General features: G+C 39.0%; 1 long non-coding RNA gene across 3 annotated transcripts in view; it reads right to left on the bottom strand.

Moving 5' to 3' along the window:
- Window positions 1-17,132, bottom strand: part of LOC112980262 (uncharacterized) — a 54,787-nt gene extending 37,655 nt beyond the window's left edge. For all 3 annotated transcript variants that reach the window (XR_010386176.1, XR_003258383.2, XR_010386177.1), the window contains exon 1: window positions 17,006-17,132. This is a non-coding gene — a long non-coding RNA (uncharacterized LOC112980262). The remainder of the gene's footprint in view (window positions 1-17,005) is intronic.
- Window positions 17,133-18,620: the final 1,488 nt, after the last annotated feature.

Raw genomic sequence — 18,620 nt, 5'->3', positions numbered from 1 at the left:
TGAAACATTATGATATAATGTTTTCAGCAAAACGATGCATAACTTCAGATTTTACTAATATTCCCTAAAAAGCTCAGGATTCCTCCTGCTTATTAGAAGATTCTTTGTAGTGAGGCAAATTACAGTCTTTTAAATGAATTCAGTCTATGTAAATAGCATATTGGTAAAGGACAATATTAAAATCGGCTCAGCATAGTAGGAAACCACCACTGTTAACATGAAAAGTAGTAATTTATGTTCTGTCCATAAAATGGTGACATTTTCATAGCAGATAATTCTTTACTGGGGAAGGAGAAGCTGATAATATTTAGTATGCATCAGAGCCTCAGTAGGCATAGTTAACCCATCAGCCTCTGAGGAATGGCGATGAATAACCTCAGCTGAAGATTTAGCTTTATTTATTGAGTGCCAAGAGTGTGCTGGGCTGTGTCCGAAACCTAGAACAGTAGTATGCAAAAAAGCAAACCCAGAAAAGGCAGGCAACCCTGGGAAATCCAGGCAGAGAGATAACTTTAGAGTTTTTTCATTCCATTCTTTCCTACAGTTACCAAGAATGAATAAATTTCCAATAGGCATTATAGAAGAACTTAGGTTTAGGATGATAAAGCAATTTCTTAATAAACGAAGATTGAGAAGATCCTCTGGAAAGATGAAGGTATAAGCAATTTACTTTTAAACACAGCTTAGGTCACTTCAGTAGAATTATATCACCTTATCAGTTTTGATTTATCTCGGATTTGTTTAATATACCTACAGCAATATCATGTACATTCCATCATCTACCAAAGGAATATTCAAAAGCTCTCAGTAAAATGCAGTGCGTCATGCAGGTATTTTGCTGTACATGCAGCTTGCCCATTACTCACTGACAATTATTTTATATGAGATACAAGCAACGTAAAATATTTTGCCTAAACACCGTACAGAGGCCATGGGGCATACTTCAGAGAGAATACTTTCTGCCAGATAAGAATACCTTTATGACAGGAGAGGGAGGTACTTACTGGGCCCTGGGCAGAAAATCATGAGAACAAAAGACCAGCTAAAAATAGGCCCCTTCTCAACAGGTGAACTTTACTAATCAATCATGCTTCCCTCCCCCAGCACACACACATGCACATATATATACAAGAAAAATTACATGTCCTATAGAAATTCCTTAGTTAGCCATGATATAATGACATCCCAGACACTTCTAAATAAGTCTAAAGAAAAATATTTGGGTATGTGAATGAGAGAGGGAAATTTCCTTATATTCTTCCACTCATAAGCTAAATCCTTGTGAGCCACAAATGCTTGTTCATCTTTCAAGTCATATAATTTAAACACAAACGTAGATTAAGGAAACCATTTTCTGATTCATCCGCTGGATATAAGAACTGATGACTCCATGCACATTCACCTGGGCTTTCTGTCAGGGCCACACCTTCAGGAACAAGCCTGACAGACACAAGGAGCGAGAGATGAAAGCAATCTTCATTTAGTTGGCTAACTATCTGAAACAGCAGAACCTCTGATCTCAGGATCTGAGTCATAACTCAAAATGTGAGAAATAGCAAGGAAGAAAAAAGAAATCCCTCGCTGTTTTCTAGCATCTTCCATCTGCATCAGCAATTCTTTATATGAATATTACACACGGAAAGCAGTCTGGGAGAATTCCAGGTCCAACAACTTGTTCAAACCTCTTAAGGCCTCTCTTCTTCAGAAAATGGGGCAATGTTTGAACTGTATTGGATGGAATCACATAAACCAACACTATGTTCAACATAACTCATGTTCAGTAGAGACAGGAAGAAGCAATGTTAACACCAGGAAAGGTGTGGTATTTACATTATCTGACTTTACACGTTTCGCTCAAGTGTCTAAGAAGCATATGCTCTGTAGCTGGTGAGTGGGGAAAGGTAATCTTCTACCTGAATTCCTTTGAATCACTTTATAGAGACTTCATGGACTACAGAAGGCGTCTAGCCTAGTTCAGCAACCTGATTTAGATGACTGGAGCAACAGTCATTCATCTTTTTCATCACCTGATCATCAAGCACTCTAATTGTACTTGCGTTTTGGGGTTTTTTTTTTTTAGTGAAGTAGTTTTGTTTTTTTTAGTGACGGTATCTTGTGGCAAGAGATACTCGGAGCAACTTCTATACCTCTTGTGCACAAGATCTCTACACTGACTGAAAATAAATCAAATCAAGTAGCTTACTGAGAATAGTTAAGCCAGCTCTTCAGGAAATTGCCTATCATGGGTTCAGTGGCTGTACAAAAGACACACAGAGTGACCATACTGGCATTTTCCTAGCCAAGATATCAGAGCAAGCAGACAGCCATTTTATCCTGCAATAGCAGCAGGAATATCACCCTTTGAAACTAGCCTACTGTCACAGAAACTCTTTGTGCTTCAAGCATCTTCCCCTGGGAACGGATTGCGGACATCTCCACCCAGGGCATTCAGTTCATAGTGAGTCTGCCTCCCCGGCTAGCCCTTATTAAACTGTCAGTATATATGTTCCTCAAAGAGTTATTGGGGCTTTCCTCACAGTCCTCCAAGCACACTGCTTCCAGAAGGCTCACAGTGCTCCACCCCACCTCACTAGTGGGATGACATCACGCATAGAGTCAAGGTCTGAAGTGATGTCATCCTGTGAGCACTGCCAGGCTAATCTGAGGTGCAGTTTGCAGCTCAGATTCAGCTATTTCAAGGTATTTTGCTCCTTTGGAAGCAGGTATGTTAAGATCCCACATAATAAAGTCTATCAGGAGAGACAAGTAATACAAGATTTCTAATGAACTTTTTCAGGATGACAAAATTGCCACAGGAAATAAGATGACAAAAACCAGAAAAAGTACAATTTGACACAAATTCTAGCTCAGTAGGATACAGTACACCTTGGTTACCATAAAGGTTACACTGGAATTAATCTTGGAAAGATTAATAACTTGCAGCTTAAATGGGAGGATAATAACTCAGTCATCATCTTTAAATGACTGGCTAGCAGTGAAAGGATGCCTTAGCAAGCTGTATTCCAACATCTTCTACCATCTTTACTGTAAAGTTTGTAGCTACTGATAGAAGGCTGTGACTGCTTACATAAGGGAGGACACCTGCCTTACCAGTTCATAATCACAGCGACTGTGCCAGACAGACTCAAAGCACAGTAAGAATTTTTTCACCCTACAGTGAGAATTGAATGGCCCAGTGGTTTAGGGTGCAGAACTGGCAGCTAAGATTTTATGGGGTTTTGTCTCAGCTCAGCCTTTGAATGGCATAATACACTTTTTGCCTGATATATTAATCCTTCTGTGACTAAATATGTTAGCATTTAAATAGGTTTGATACTGTAGGACTGATCCTGAGGCCTAATTACTTCGTATTTATAAAGCACTTCAAAGTTTTCACATGGGAGACCTGATAAGATCTTCAATAGAGATACCTCAGTTTATATCAGTTGAGGAACTGGCTAATACATATTAACTTCTGTTTATCACCTGTCCTTTGAAAATTCATAGCTAATGACTCATGAATATCCAGAGCAGAATGCTAAGAAGGATCAGTACACAAGACATCTTCATCCGAGACAATATTGCAAACATAGAATAGATATTTTCCAGATCCTCAGATCAGAGGAACCAAGAGAGTTGTGCACCATCATCCAGTACTTTTATGCTGCTTTTAAGGAAGTGCAAAGAGGTAAAATCTTATTCATCAGCCTTGTAATGTCATCCCAATTGTCTTTATCTAAATTTGTGTTTACTTCTACCTTCCTTTAATCTGTTGCTAAGATTGCTCTAGATATATCAAAACCTTGGCTCATGTAGGTGTGATAATTTTTAGTAGGTTGACAGGGTAGTCAGGATATATTTAAATAAAACTAATGGAGAGGAGGATAATTTTTATTAGGTCAAATGAAAGGAATGTGCTTGGTTGCTTTGACAGCTCTGTTTTTTTGGTAGCCATTAGAAGAGAGAGCTGTAGTCAAAACAGGGAAGGGTAAAAGACTGGCAGAAAATTAGCCAAGCTTTCTTGCAACTTCAAAAAGCATCAATAAAAATGTAGTGAAAACAAGCTGGTGAGTGCAACATATGTTCTTTATTATCATACTACCTACTGTGTTATACAAAGGCTGAGGGTAACAGATAGGGACAGAGACTGAAGGAATTGTCCATGCTAGTGGGTCCAATCTCTCCTCTCACAGGCAGGGAGCAGCTGTTTAGCTCAGAAGGACTGCAGAACATCTACGCCACAGCCATTAATCCACTACAAGCTTCAAGACACTGCCCAGTGTCATCAAATACATGCAAGACTTAGATAAAAGGTTAAAAGCTGTAACTATGTTGTCCCAAAGCTGAAAATCAGGACACTGCCAAAGGCATAAATACTTTCAACAGCAAGCAGAAATTCTCAGAGGAAGGCAATAAATCTCCCAAATATCTGCCGTCAGTTTGCCTGGGGAGAGGCAGAGAAGGGTCAGGCCTTCCTTACTACTATCAAACAATCCTGGGCACATGGCAAGACATACTAATTTGGAGTATCATCACATTTTTTCTTTGAGGATCATCTCCGGTTCTGCAGAGGAAGACAAAAAAAATCATCAAGGAGCGGGAGGGACAAAATTTTTTTCTGGCTCCTGCAGAAGGCATGAAGATCTGTTGAATAAACAATGATCACATTTTCAACACATTTCCAGCAAACTGGATGTGCTAGACACAAATGCATTCAGTGCAGACTCAAGCTCATGCTTGAAATGCAGCGCAGATGGAATCAGTGTGAGAAAGGTCCTGAACTCCAGGCTCCTCTCTGTAACCTACTACATATGCATAATGTAGATCAGCTTTTGTTATTGAAAGATAGCTCATTTCTGAATTCCTCTCACTCCTGTGTGTTTTTCTACTTTTTAAATATGAACACTGGATTAAAATAGGCATTGTTTTGCACATCATATTTTTTTTAAATTGATTTTTGGCTAAAAGCAGCAAAATGTAAAGAAATCCAGCTGGCTTTTACATCATCATGTATTGCATATCCGGTTTACCTAGTGCATAAGAGGAGAAGATATCCATGTTTTGTTCCTGCTAAAACTGTTCCATATTGCTACAATTTTTTCATCATATGTCTCTGAACTTTGTTTCTAAACAGAATGTCATTTACTCCCTAAGTAAATACTTATCCTCATGATGACCCCAGCTTTCTTTTTCAATGGGGAGAATTCAAAGACCAGAGTTAATGTTCTGTTCAGGTATTGCTTAGAGAGCATTCATATAAAAGGCATGTTCTGTTCCACACATGCAAGTAATGAGTAATAACAAAGATTTCTAAAAGTAAGAGAAGCTGCTGGATACTTTTGAAGATCAGACTTTGTATTTCAGTATCTGTACAAATAAATTTAAGGATTCATTTTAAAACATCATCTTTTGAAAATTTAGTCAATGCCATAAATATTTTGTGCAAAAGGAAATATTCTCAATGCTGCTAGTAATGTATAGTGAATCACACTCACAGGCAGGTGTTCTTCCCCTGAGAAAGCTGCTTAATTTTTATTATGTCATTAGGTAAATCCTATTTTCAACTTCTCCAGGAGCATGAGAAGGGGGCATTGATACAATCTTTCATTGCTCGATTTCACGGCAGTTTTTTTCTACTTGATTTCTGTCTCATGCTTATGGTGGTGGAGGTGGGTGCCTCAGAGAATGACAGAGAGGCCTAGGAAAGATTATTTACTTCAGGCTGGGCACACAAAAAATGAGAAATAGACAATTACTGACCTTTTGTAAAATGTTTGGTGTATCTGTCTTGCATAGAAAAAACTTGTCTTAATGAGGGAGAGCAGCTCCTCAGACCTGATTTTCCCACATCCCACATGAATTTCCTTCTCACGAGTTATTCTTTATTTCAGGGAGTCCTTTCTCTCTCTCTCCCTTCCCCAAAAGATCTGTTTGTACTGAATAATCTCTCGTGGAACAGGCCTTGCTGAAGCTGTTTTGTTTCTGCCATTTTTTTAAAGAATGTGCACTTTCTTACAAAAAGGAAAATTCCTCACCAGCTTTATGCTCAAGTATTTTAGGAAAACATATTAAAATTCTCAGTGTAAAACATATATAGCATAAATTAATATTCATTGCAAATGCAGATGGGAAAACCACAAGATGTTATTTTCTTGTGTAAGGCATGTCCGTTATTAAATAAGGGACCAGAAGCGATACAGTGTATTAAATAGCCAATACTGAAGGAATAGAAAATACTTAGAATAAACAGCTTGTAAGTAACCCAGAAATAGAAAATTATTTGTCCAAATTATTTCACGAAGTCTTATGAGTAATCAAGATGGGAAGTGAAATCACAGCAGTTTTCTGAAGGATTTCAAAATAATAATAAAAAAGTAATGACTAATGCTACTATACATGTTTATTTGTAGGTTTCATTTTTACTTCTTCCAAATTAAAATAAAAACAAACAAAAAAGGCTTTGCACAGGCTATTTACATCTGGCAGAAACAGTAAATCACAAAATTTCAAGAGCCTATTATTCTGCTTTCCTCATTACTTTGCGTTCTCACTTCAGAATTTTGGAAAGCCAAATCCACAGCAAATTGTGCCTGAAATCAATTCATTGGCAGCATAGATTTTGAGTTTCCAAACATATCCTGCTGAAATTGCTGTTGATGAAATTAGCTTTTCTCAAACCCGGAGACCAATCTGTGCTTATGACTTGATCAGGCACCTGAGTTCCAGTCTATAATGGGAAGAGCAGCACTCTTTAGGCATTCTGTCATTGAAAATATCCAGCACTGTGGCATGACTCACTGCGAAACTTGTCTCTTCGTTCAGCTGTAAAATGTAGGAGGCCTTGTCTTCAGTGCACATCTGATTATAAACATTTAATTTTAAATCCATTTAAAAAAATTGGAATCAGACTCAGCTGCTTATTTGTCATACTGAAACATGAAAATTTCCATGTGGATTTCAGGTGGTGTCTGGTCTTGACCACATCTGGTGCCAGATTTATGCTTGCTAAAACGCAGGTGCAATTCAGTAAACGGACTAGACTCCTTTCAAGCCAGCTGTGGAACCTCCTCTACACAAAAAGTGTCTTCAGTCTCGTCTTAATGATTTTGGACATAAACTGTCTTGTATCACCACACAAATGATCATCTCCCCCACAGATCTTGTGTCTTGTCTCATTGCAGTGAATTTGCTTTGGACTCTTTTTCAGAACAGTGTGCTGCTATAAGGTCAGCATGGGTTTTGATGAACTACACCATTTCAGGTAGCTAATCCAATTTGCATTGTCTTAAGTTGACCTCTGTGGTTGCCTTAGTGCCTTCTCCTTGAGTAGATAGTCTCCTTTCATTTGAAACTTGGTAGAAACCCAAGGCTTACTGTTCCTGTGTCTGTAATGGCCCTGGCCCTGTGACCTTGCTACCTGTCTTTTCAGGTCTGCATGGTCTCACCAGGAGATCCAGGATCCCCTTGAACTACTGAGAGAGGTATAAGCTCAGTCACATCTTTCCAAAAGTCACTGGACTGCCTATGTCTTTTTATGGCTAAGTTAAACAAAAGGCAGAAGGGATAATCCCAGGACAGATGCTACTTCTGTGCCAAACCCAAGAAGCTGAGGCATCATTACAAAAATACTGAAGGGAAAAGCAAGCTGGCTCATCCTTCTCCCCATGCATGTGTGTTCAGTAAGGAGCTGGCCTGTGTTTCTGCCCAAGAGGCTGGCAGACGGTGCCGGCATATGAATAGTTTGGGTCCTACCCAGGCTGAGGCAAACATGTTTCTGGAAAGGACAAAGGCAACTAGGGGAACTAGTGAAGAGGAAATTTCACCGGGCTGCCAGAGTCAAAAGCATGCTTTACAGACAGCCATGGACATCACTGGAGACCCAGGCAGTGTTTAAGAGAGCTCTGCAAAAAGCACTTCATCCAGTTAATATAAATGCATTTACAGTGATCTGTCTTGTAGACCCTTGCTGGTGTGCCTCATTAGGGGATGTAGAAACAGCTTTTTTGAGTGCTAAGTTTATACCATTGCATTTGAAGGCCCTTGTTCCCTTTGCAGGCTTTGGCTTTTCTCCAGCTCAGTGTGGCTTTCAGGACAGAAGGTTAGGGAGGTTAAAAGTAACCTCTTCTATCTCAAAGTATTTCATCCTGTACTCTTACACCAAAAGAGAGCTACCACACCAGTTTCCCTATCCATATTAGGACTTTTTCCTCATAGTCAAATTTGGCTGTGAAATTTGTCCAAGAGTTTAATAGCTACTAAGGAGGAAACCAAGACAGCCAGAGCATCACATAAGACTAGGAAACCAGCATGAAACAAAACACAAACACAATGGTGTGTAGATACAGAGACTCAAATGAGTGCTTAGAAAAAGGAGCACGGGAGCATTCTTTCAGTTTAATTAAATGTATATAGCTACTAGGGAGGCAATTGATGTCCAACAGAAACTCCTCACGTAGGAGAGACCTGAACTTCATGTTACATACATAGCTGCCCCATCAAAGGAGATACTCTTTTTGGAATGCTTTGTATCATCTAGTTATTCCCTTGACTCAAAAAATGATGAGATGAAACTGAAAATGCTCCTTCCCTCCCAAAAAGCAAAAAGTCAAGGATCTCCTGATGTGACTACACAGAAACAGGAGGAATGATTCAGTAATAGACTCAATGTTCATGATCTGAGTCCTATTTGTTTCCCAAACAGAAATGCTTTGATTCATTCAAAAACATTTTCAGAGTTACTCTAATTTGAAATGATTAGCATCAGAATGGAAGAATGTATACATTATAATAAAAGCTGACGTGGCTTAAAAGTGAACAAAGGTGCTTAAAGCAAGCACAGTTGTGACTCACTACACCTCAGCAGAATTCAAAAATAAATAAAAAATTACTAACAAGTATATTTCTACATTAAATAAGTTGGCAAATGCAACCACCATTGCTTACAGCAAAGTCAAGAATACCAAGATTCCTTCTGGATGAAGTATTACTAACATAACAATGACTTTTAAGTAACTGTGATTTAAATGTTTTTCTCTAAGAAAGCAGACCCTTATAGACACTTTCTTCTATGTTTTATGTCTCACTTCTATTGCAAAATATGATATTTTAATGTTTAATTTGTTTTAAATACCTTTATACATTGAGTTACTTGTCCTGATATAAAATACTGAAGAAAAGAAACAACGGACTTTCACCTTGATGCCAGTGCCAGCTTTTTCCTAACTTAGCTAGCTACCTTAACTAACTACACTGAGGCTAAAATCACTATGTGTTTTCTCTGCTAATATTTTAGAAAGAGAAATAAAGCTTTTTTTCTTTTTCTAGCATGGAAGATGTCATTGTTCACACATCCACTAACTAACACATTTTAAAATTCCAACATAGACAAGGTTTTAACAAGTGCAAAGATGATCCAGTTTTGGCCTGCAGAATGCTCTCCTAGATTCCCATAAAGTTTTAACGGGAGTAGTTTAGTAAGTGTTACAGGACACACAGCCTTGTCTTTAGTACTACCTGAAGCTGTGTTTGCCTGGCAAATTGTGGAAATGTAGCATGGCATCCTATCTTTCTCAGTGAAAGGCAGAGTAACATTGACATCAATATAGAGTAATAAGCAAACATGTCTTTCTGGGACATGTACTCCAGTTACTTGTGTCCTGCTTTCATTGTTACTGTTTCCTACACTAACAAGCTTAAAGCTGACTCAGGTCTGCCCACCATGTCCATGTCCACTTACATTTTGCAGAGCACCTGAAGAAAGTGCTCATATATGTTAGTTAGCTTATGCTTCAATCTTAATTTAGGCAAAGTTATAGAGAGCTCATTGTCTCTCAACTCCCACAAATCTTTGAGTATTTTCAGAGATCCACAGAAGCTGACTAAGAATAGCAACTTAGAAATCAGTATGGAGTTCACAGATGCCGTTCAGCAATTTATATACACAAAATTTCACACTAGCATTGCACAAGGTTCAGCAGTCCAAAAACTGTAAAAGACTGACAAACAATTCCACAATGTGTTGGGAATACACTTTGTAATAAAGACAACACGAAACAGTAAACACAAAATAGCACAAACCCTAACTTTACACCAGCCATCTAATATCGTAACAGATGCAACGTTGCAACAGTCTTCCATAAGGCAGTTTAATTCTTTTAACGTAATTCAATGTTCTGGTTCTGCATGAGCATCTTCCTTCGTTATCATGGATGGAGAAGGAAATGAACTCAAAAAGTTTTAAAACAGGCTTGCTCATTACATTAACAGCTGATTTTTTCTCCTTCCTTTTTCATTCTCCCATCCCTCTTTCAGAGGAAAAACAATGAACTGGAATGGAGGAGAAGGTGTGCAACGTGGAAAAGGAGCTGTGGGGACTCCAGGAGTAAAAGGGTGACACGAGGCAGGGAGCAGAAGCCTGATGCCAGTCACCTACCATGCAGGCAATGGTTTGCCGCAAATCTCAGTCAAGGAAAATGTCCCCTGTCAAAGTGATAGACGAATTAAGCAGACAGCCAGCTCAGCTTCAGTTCTCTGCTCTGCCCTAGGCTTCCTTTATGACTTTGGGAAAGTCCTTCAGTCTTTCTTTAGTTCTTCAGTAGTAAAATACTTCCCTCTTTAACTGGAGTAATGCAAACATATACATTACCATCATATTTATGAATGATCTTGCTATGACCAGTGATAGTGAACATAAAATTACTTAGTTCATCATTTGCTGAGATCAATATGCGCAAACACTGCTGGTGTTTTGTGACAACCTCTCTTAGTGAAATATCTAATTTTGTTTAGGCTTCTTTCAAAAGCATCATTCAACACTTGGTAGAATGAATGGTGGCCTCCAACTGAACACACATATTGATAACTAAGAGTCATCTTGCACTGCTCTAGTAAATCCCTATGACAAAGTGGCTTTTTTTTCCTTACAAATAATGATCCTTATTTTGTAGCATTACAGAACACATGTATTCTTAATCTTTTACTGAAAAAAATATAGACTTAGATTTTATTTTACCATTTTCCTATCTGAAAAAGAGAAATTCCTACAGAGATCTCAATAGCAAGCTTGTATAATAATATATGCATAACAAATGCAGAGCTTATTTTTGGTAAACAATGACTCTGGTATCATACAGAAATGAGCATGAGACAGAATATGACAGGTTATTATTAAGTGTGTGTGCATAGTGTGAACTTCTTGTGCCGATAACCTGTTGTACCAAAATCCAGCTTTCAAAACAGATTATTGATTTGAATTCTTTCACAATGTCTGTATTTGTCAAACAAATTGTTCTGGTACTAATTCTATTTCTGTTGCTCTTACCACGAGGTGCACTGAGGATGTTATCTTCTTTTTTTCAGGAAATGAGCCAGCTTGACAGAAAGCATTACTCTGCTTATTTGTCTTGCTGAGGCCTCGACCATATGCAACTTAAAATCAGTGTGATTCTTCCCAGTTACTTTAGTAGTCTTCAGATTAGGTCTTAAATATTTTCTTGGCTGGCATCACCAAGTAACACTTGCCATTATAGCAGAGCTACAGAAGATGTTACGACTGCAGCTTAGGGAAGGTGCTCTGCCACATGTGCCTATGCCAGCTCTGGGTGTGATAGCATGAGTTCTGGAGGGATGGGGGGGGGGGGGGGGGGAAGGGCCTACCGTTTACCTACTTTCAGCACTTTTAAAAAATCTCTGCATGCTTTTCCATTAAGGGGGACAAGTTTCACCAGCTTACTTGATAGAAGCCAAACCTCCTTTTTTCCCAGCCAGGCTCATTTAAAATAGGTTTTACCTGGAGATACAGACATTCAAAGCTCCAGATCCTATTACCTGCCTTCTGAAATTTTATGCTACTCACAATCGTTCCTTAGCCACGCAGTCATCACAAGGTATCTGGGTGACTACACTCCACCCTATTTGCTGCCGTCCATGCTGGGTTTGATTTTACTGTGGTTGAGAAAGTCTCCTTAAAATAACAGTTCCTAGCTTTGCCTTTTCATATCCAAACTAATCATTAAGTAACCCAATAATGATCCCTGACGAAAACATGCATATGAGTAGCAAGGTGCCTGGAAAGCAGAAATCTTTCCACCTACATTTGACAGTTATCCAGAAGATGAGACCTCTAAAATTTAGACTTAAAGGCTCCTCAGAAGTCACTGCTAAAAGGCACCAATGTCTACTGTAATATTCATGGCACATATTATATAGTTTTCCAGAATCTAAAATTTAGATTGCAAACACACATAATTGTATTGATGGGTGAACTGTACTGGTGAGTAAATCCTAATGAGTGGAGTATATTACAAGAACCAGAGTATGCAGGAAAGCTTCACTGAGCTGGTGCCACTGAACTTGTGATAAAGATAGTTTTTGTTTATGCCAGAGGTGTCTTTTTAAGAATATACTAGACAGATTTGAAATATTTAGGCTCTCTCTCTAGTGGGCAATACCAGTTTTCCGTGCAGCACTAGGATGGCAGTAGTCAGTGGGAAGGTAGCCCTGTGCCAGGGCAGACAGCAGGATGGGCAGAGAGGGCTGAGCTGCATGAAAGTGGTCTGGCAGCAGTACCTAAAAAGGGAGGAGTGAAGAAAAGAGAAGGCAAGGGGAAAGATGCCTGTCAGATTCTTTATGTAGCTTTCTATAGTATCCCACATGAAATCACGAAGGAAGTTCTTGACTGAGTAGCAACCTCTGTACCCTACAAGTCTCATTTAACCTCATACACTTGTAACGCACTCACTGCTGCAGGCATCAGCGGCTCCAGAAGAATCTAGCAACTGTGTATGAGATTTCTAGGTTTGGGTTCAAGAAAGCTTATCATTGCCATCAATCCTAAGAGTCAAATAAAATTTGTCTTTTAAAACAACATATAAAAAATTAGAACAGATACTCTAACAGGACACCATTTAGCGTGATCTATTTGCATCTATTCCTCAATCTCAGGTCATGCTTTTGTAATCCTTTTGCCGCCTAGCCATTGCTTCAGGCGTAACGAATAAAAACTGCATGACAAATACAAGAGGAGATTCTGTTCTAAAAAAATCCTTCCCTTGTAATCAGCTACTAGAGAACCCACTTGAGAAGTCTGGAAAATACCTGGGCAGTCAGCCCACATTAATCTCTGCCATCCTGATGTATACTGCTCTCTGGCCCAAAGTAGCTGGTTTGAAACCAATTTAGGGGCTTACATCAGCTGCAGTTATGCCTTTGATGCTCTTAGAGGCCTGAGGACACTCATGTCTCTCATAAAAAGAAAGAAAATCAGGGCTATTTCACTGGGTGACAAATTAATAGCTTCTATTCTCAAGAATGTTCCTCAAGAAACCTACTTCTGAGCGTGTTCACAACTCCACCAATTACTGAGATGGATGCAATTTTCTATTACCGAAAGGAAAACTGAGTAAAATAGAGGCCCATTTGTATGACAGACTCTTTAAAAACAGAAACAAGCAATTCATCAAGGAAATCCTGTCCTGAGCGCTGCCCTATCCCTCTCTGATTCCAGACACGTGCAATCTCCTAGGGTCAGAGGTGGAGATCTAGTGTGAGCCCATCTCCAGTCAGCACGCCCCATTACTAAGTGAGAAAACAGAAATGGAGGACTCCAAATTAATGGCTATTAAACAGCAATTAGGAATTAACAACGGCAGGTTTTAGATCAGAGATAAAACTGCCTCCAGAGAAAATCCTCCTCTTAATTCCCAAAGGTCCTAAATTCCCAAAGCATGTGTAAAATTAATTCTATACGATTTCCCACAAAACATTTCTCCCTCACCTAGTTTCTACAGATAATTCCAAGAGGTACCTAATATGTGCTAACACAATCCCTCTTGGATCTCCAAGAAAAGATACAAACTTTATTTCTGAAAGTTCCTATATGAAGTTCATATTTTTACAGTTTCATTCCTGGCATATATTATTTAAACTGTTCAAAATGAAAAAGAAATATTTTCAAATACATCTGAAGAGAAATACATTCATTTCGCTTCTCTTACAAATAATGTTTGTATTAATACTTTTTTTTGTGACTGCAAATTATTTGGGACAAGGGTTTAATGGTATGCTGGTCTTCCCTGGGAAAATCACTGTGAAGTTCCATACGTATGGGCTACTGCAACAGAAACAGTAATTAACATCACATGCTATTATTGAGCAAGATACTGCAACATGCCTATTCAAATTCACATAAGCTGCTTTCAAGATTGAATGAAATGAATGAAAATAAATCTGTGAGTAAGTGCAATCTATAGCTCATCTCCAGAACTATTTTGCAAAGTTCCAGGAAATTTCATAGGTGTTGACAAGGCAACATATAACCTTTAGCAGCAAACTATGCTGCTCCCACTGACTTGAATGAGATTTGAATGAGGCTGTATCTCTACCATTTTTAGTCCTGTCATCCTAAACTTGGATATGAATAGAGTAATTCGGCCTATGATTAAATGGCCATGTTACTTAGAATTAAGCTAAAGGACCGTATCTCTGCAACAATTTGCAATTATGATGCATGTATGTGTTTCTCTGTTTGTGAAACTTTGTAATCGCATCTAGAATTCTTCTGCCTACAGATGGTAGAAAAATTTGCTCGAGAGAAAAGATGAGACTAAATGATTTTGCTATATATTTTATCATATTTCCTTTTATTTGTTGACATACTCCAGTTTCATTATTCTGTGTCATCAGAATCCAGTGTATTGTTATGATTAAGGAGATTCCTGGCAACTGTGGTTTTTTTGGCACAATTCATCTATGGAACATTTGCACCACCTCTAAACTCAAATATAAGGGTTAAAGGAATTCTCAAGGTTTTAAAAAACTTTTAATCTAATGGTAACTACATTATTAGATAATTTGATATGGCCAGGGATTAATGAGATCAAGTTGGCTTTAGAAGACTTTGAATCAGGGAAAGCAGCACAGAGAGTGATAGCAGACTTCCTAGAGGAGCTGAATGAATAGGATAGAGACAACACAGCCCTTCTTAGGAATAAGGAATTGCTGCAGCAGGTTGGTCCATTAGTCCAGCATCATATGTCTGACAGATGAAATCCTCAAATGCCCCAGAGAAGATACAGGAATTCTTGTAAGGACAGTTATGGAATAAGTTGTCCTTAAACATAGTTTCTTCCTTAGTGCTATTTAATGGCTATTTCATGACATGAGGCACTATTTAATTTTATCTGATATAATTATGGATTGAGTTTACTCTCTTTCCTACAAATTAGCACTTCACAGCATTATACATTTTGATTCTACATATTAATGCCATACATTTATACTAACATTGCTGTTGATGCACTGGCAAACACACATTTAGCTTTATCCCCTCAAGCGAAAAGGAAGCTAACAGGTGTCAGAAGGCTTTATTTTCTGGAAAGAAAAGAGTTATTCTCTGAGACCAAACAATCTGTAACGTTCCTTTTTTTCCTTTTGAAGCCTCTGAATAACAATAATCCCCCTTCTCAGCTGAAGAGGACTGGATGTTCCCTGAGGAGTTTGAAACAAGAAGATTACTGAAGAATGATAGGGCTGACCATCCAAATGTACTTTGTACATACAGCTGGACTGAGAATCAGAGAAAAAGCTTGGGATCGTATCTCAGGATGGCTCAAGCTACTTGAACCGTATTGGAATCAATTCCTATTCATTCTCTAACAGGAGCACAAAATGCTCATACTGTAAATACTACTCAAAATGTCTTCTTCATATCAATATTTTAATAACCACACTACACAGTCTGAATTGCATAACACCAGGTGTCAATCTGTTTGTTAATATAGTTTTATGTACACAAGACAGCAGGATGTGCATCTTTGCACAGAATTGATAGAATGCAACGTGAAGCTACTTCACACCATTTTTCTGTGCAGATGAATTCTCACAAATAAATTAAGTCATGTGGATGCCCAAAAGATAGTTTACAAAACTCTTACACATAAGAATTCATATGTGCAGATTCATGTATGCTAAAATGGACCCCGTTTAAAATAAGTAGGCTCTTATGTGCCTTATGAGTGTACATTCGCCTCAATATATTTTTTAACTATCAGGGATACCAGCAATGTGCAAATTATTTTTCACAGCATATTGTTCTAAACTCTTGTCTTCCAGCAGACACAACAGACAACAGCAAGTTCTTTGTCCTGATTTCTGAAGTACATCTGCACTCATTTAAAATGGTAGTCAAACTTTGTTAGAACATTTCCCTTCTGACTATTTGGCATTTATCTAGATTGTTGGCTGACAGAAAGGGAATACAGTGGGTTTCTAGTGTTTTGGGGTTTTTTTAAGAGGACACTGAGTATGTAAGAAGCAAAACACTGATAGAATTACACATAGATTATAGAAAGTGGCAGAATCAATACAACCCTCACAGAAAATTAGAAAACAGTTTTGAATTCTGAGTTGCTGTATTTCACCGGCTCTTCAGTAAAATGCACAGACAAAGAAGTTAATTTTCCTGGATGCTTTCATCAACTCGCTTTGCTTTCTGAAGCGAAAGGTCATAAAAGAAACATCAACCAGCCTCAATGCCCCTTTAATATATACCAAATGGCATTTGACAAATATGGAATTAGCGCAAGTAAGACAGTTGCCTGCTAGTTCTTCAAGGTAGCTAGGATCTAAAGAGATCACAAGCAGTGCTAAAGCATGTTCTGCAACAGTTAAGACAAGTTAATCCCTAATTTGATAAAAATAATTCAGGACTATTCCCAATCAAAAGGGAAGAAAACGCTGAATAATTAATTTGTTTAGAAACCACAGAATTAATTTCTTGCTTTAAACAAATTGAGAAAAATCAAAAAGTCCATTGCCCCTCACTGACTGGCCCATCAATAGATTATGCAGGAAACAGAGCTAAGCGACAGCCCCTCACTGGTAAGTGCCAGTCAAGATACAACTATGTTGCCAGACTGGAGTGAGTTAAATGCGAGCCGTATTTACACTATGCGAGTGTAAATCCAGAGGAGCTCCTCTGACTACAGCAGCAGTACTCCTGGCTTACCTTGCAACAGCTTAGGCCAGGACTAGCTTGGTTTGTACAAGCCAGCACACGCACAAAGTCCTCCCGTGCCAGGGAGCTGCCCCTCCAGCACATACGGTAGCTACCTCTATGTCTCACTGCTGGTGCACTTTATGCATAACTAGCCTGACTGACTCTATAGCAGGACTCTTTCTCATATGGAGAAATTAGAGAATCCTCAGGCTGGAGGGGGACGCAAGGGGTCAGGTTTCCCATGCCTGAAGGCAGGACCAGCTGAACATGCCAGTCCTGTCTGACCTGTTCTTGAAGAGCTGCGCTACAGGGGATTTCACAGCACGGCTGCACTGGCCTTACTGCTAGAAAGTTTTTGCTAATGCTTAACCTGAATCCCCCTGAATCTTAAGTGCATTATTTCTTATCCTATCCACCACAGACAGAAAACAAATTGCTGTTTTTTCCTTTGCAGTAGTCTTGGATGGTTTTGAAGCTTTTAATATGCCTCCCTTCTCTTTTCTCCAGGCCAAACATTCTTCCAGTCTCTCGTTGTAGGTCATATTTTCTAGATTTCTGACTGTACTTGTGGCTTTATTGTGGGATCTCTTCAATTGGCTCATGATTTTCTTGAAATACAGAAGCTGAAACCAAACACAGTTCTCCGCTGGAGGCCTCACCACTACAGAGGAAAGATCGCTGCAGGTATCTTGCAGACTGTATTCCTATCTATAGATCTCAGTGAAGACAGCCAAGATTTTTCATACCTGGTCAGGCAACAACCTTCAAATTGTCTGTTCACTGCCCTATCCACCTCAAAATGATTGTATTCCTGCCAGGACAGAGGAACCCCTGCCTCCTGCTCTTCTCTAAACTTGCTGGCAGTAAAAAAAGACCCTAAATATTCTGTGGCTGATATCACCCTAGCATACCTAGTGTTCGTGTCACTGACAGAAGAGGCAGTGGAGTCTCCATGCTTGGAGAGACTCAAACCCCCCCTGGGCATGGGCCTGAGCAACTTGCTCGAGGTGGCCCTGCTCTTAGCCAGGGACTGGACCATCTGCAGGGGCCTCTTCCAGCCTCAGCCATGCTGTGGTTCTGCAAAAGAAGCATTTCACAGCCTGGCTGACAAGCAACATTCACATCACAGTGAGTTAACAGGGAAAGGAGCTCGGGAAACCTCACTCAGATGACACATTAAGCCACAATCCTTTTGCTCCTCTGAAGAAGCTGGAGAAGAAAAAAGAGTATTTTTATTCAGGCAACACCCAGCACGTACTACACACTTCACAGAACAACCGCAAAATGCATTCCTGGCCCTGAAGTTTAGACATAATACAGAGGGCTAAAGAAGATAAAGGGTAGGATTAGGGGGCGGGCGACAAAAAGAAAAGCTCGCTAGACTAATTTTAAATTTATTTTTTTACTTTGTGTGTGGATGAATCATGTGTATTTACAGGCATTGAGGATCTGAGCCATTGTTGGCTACATAAAACCGCTATCTTTATTTTTGCTGTTAGCGCACTAGTTAATCTGTTAGACTTGACACCTCTATACATTTCAATGCAGCATCAGCTTTTGCCTAACTTCTGTCATGCATAATGTCAAACGTGTGTGTTTTTGTAGTTTCCATATTTTAGCTTGT

The sequence above is a fragment of the Dromaius novaehollandiae genome, chromosome Z (genome assembly GCF_036370855.1).
Source record: "Dromaius novaehollandiae isolate bDroNov1 chromosome Z, bDroNov1.hap1, whole genome shotgun sequence".
NCBI lineage: Eukaryota > Metazoa > Chordata > Aves > Casuariiformes > Dromaiidae > Dromaius > Dromaius novaehollandiae.
Note: the sequence above shows the minus strand (reverse complement) of the source record. Positions and strands in the feature narration are given on the sequence as shown.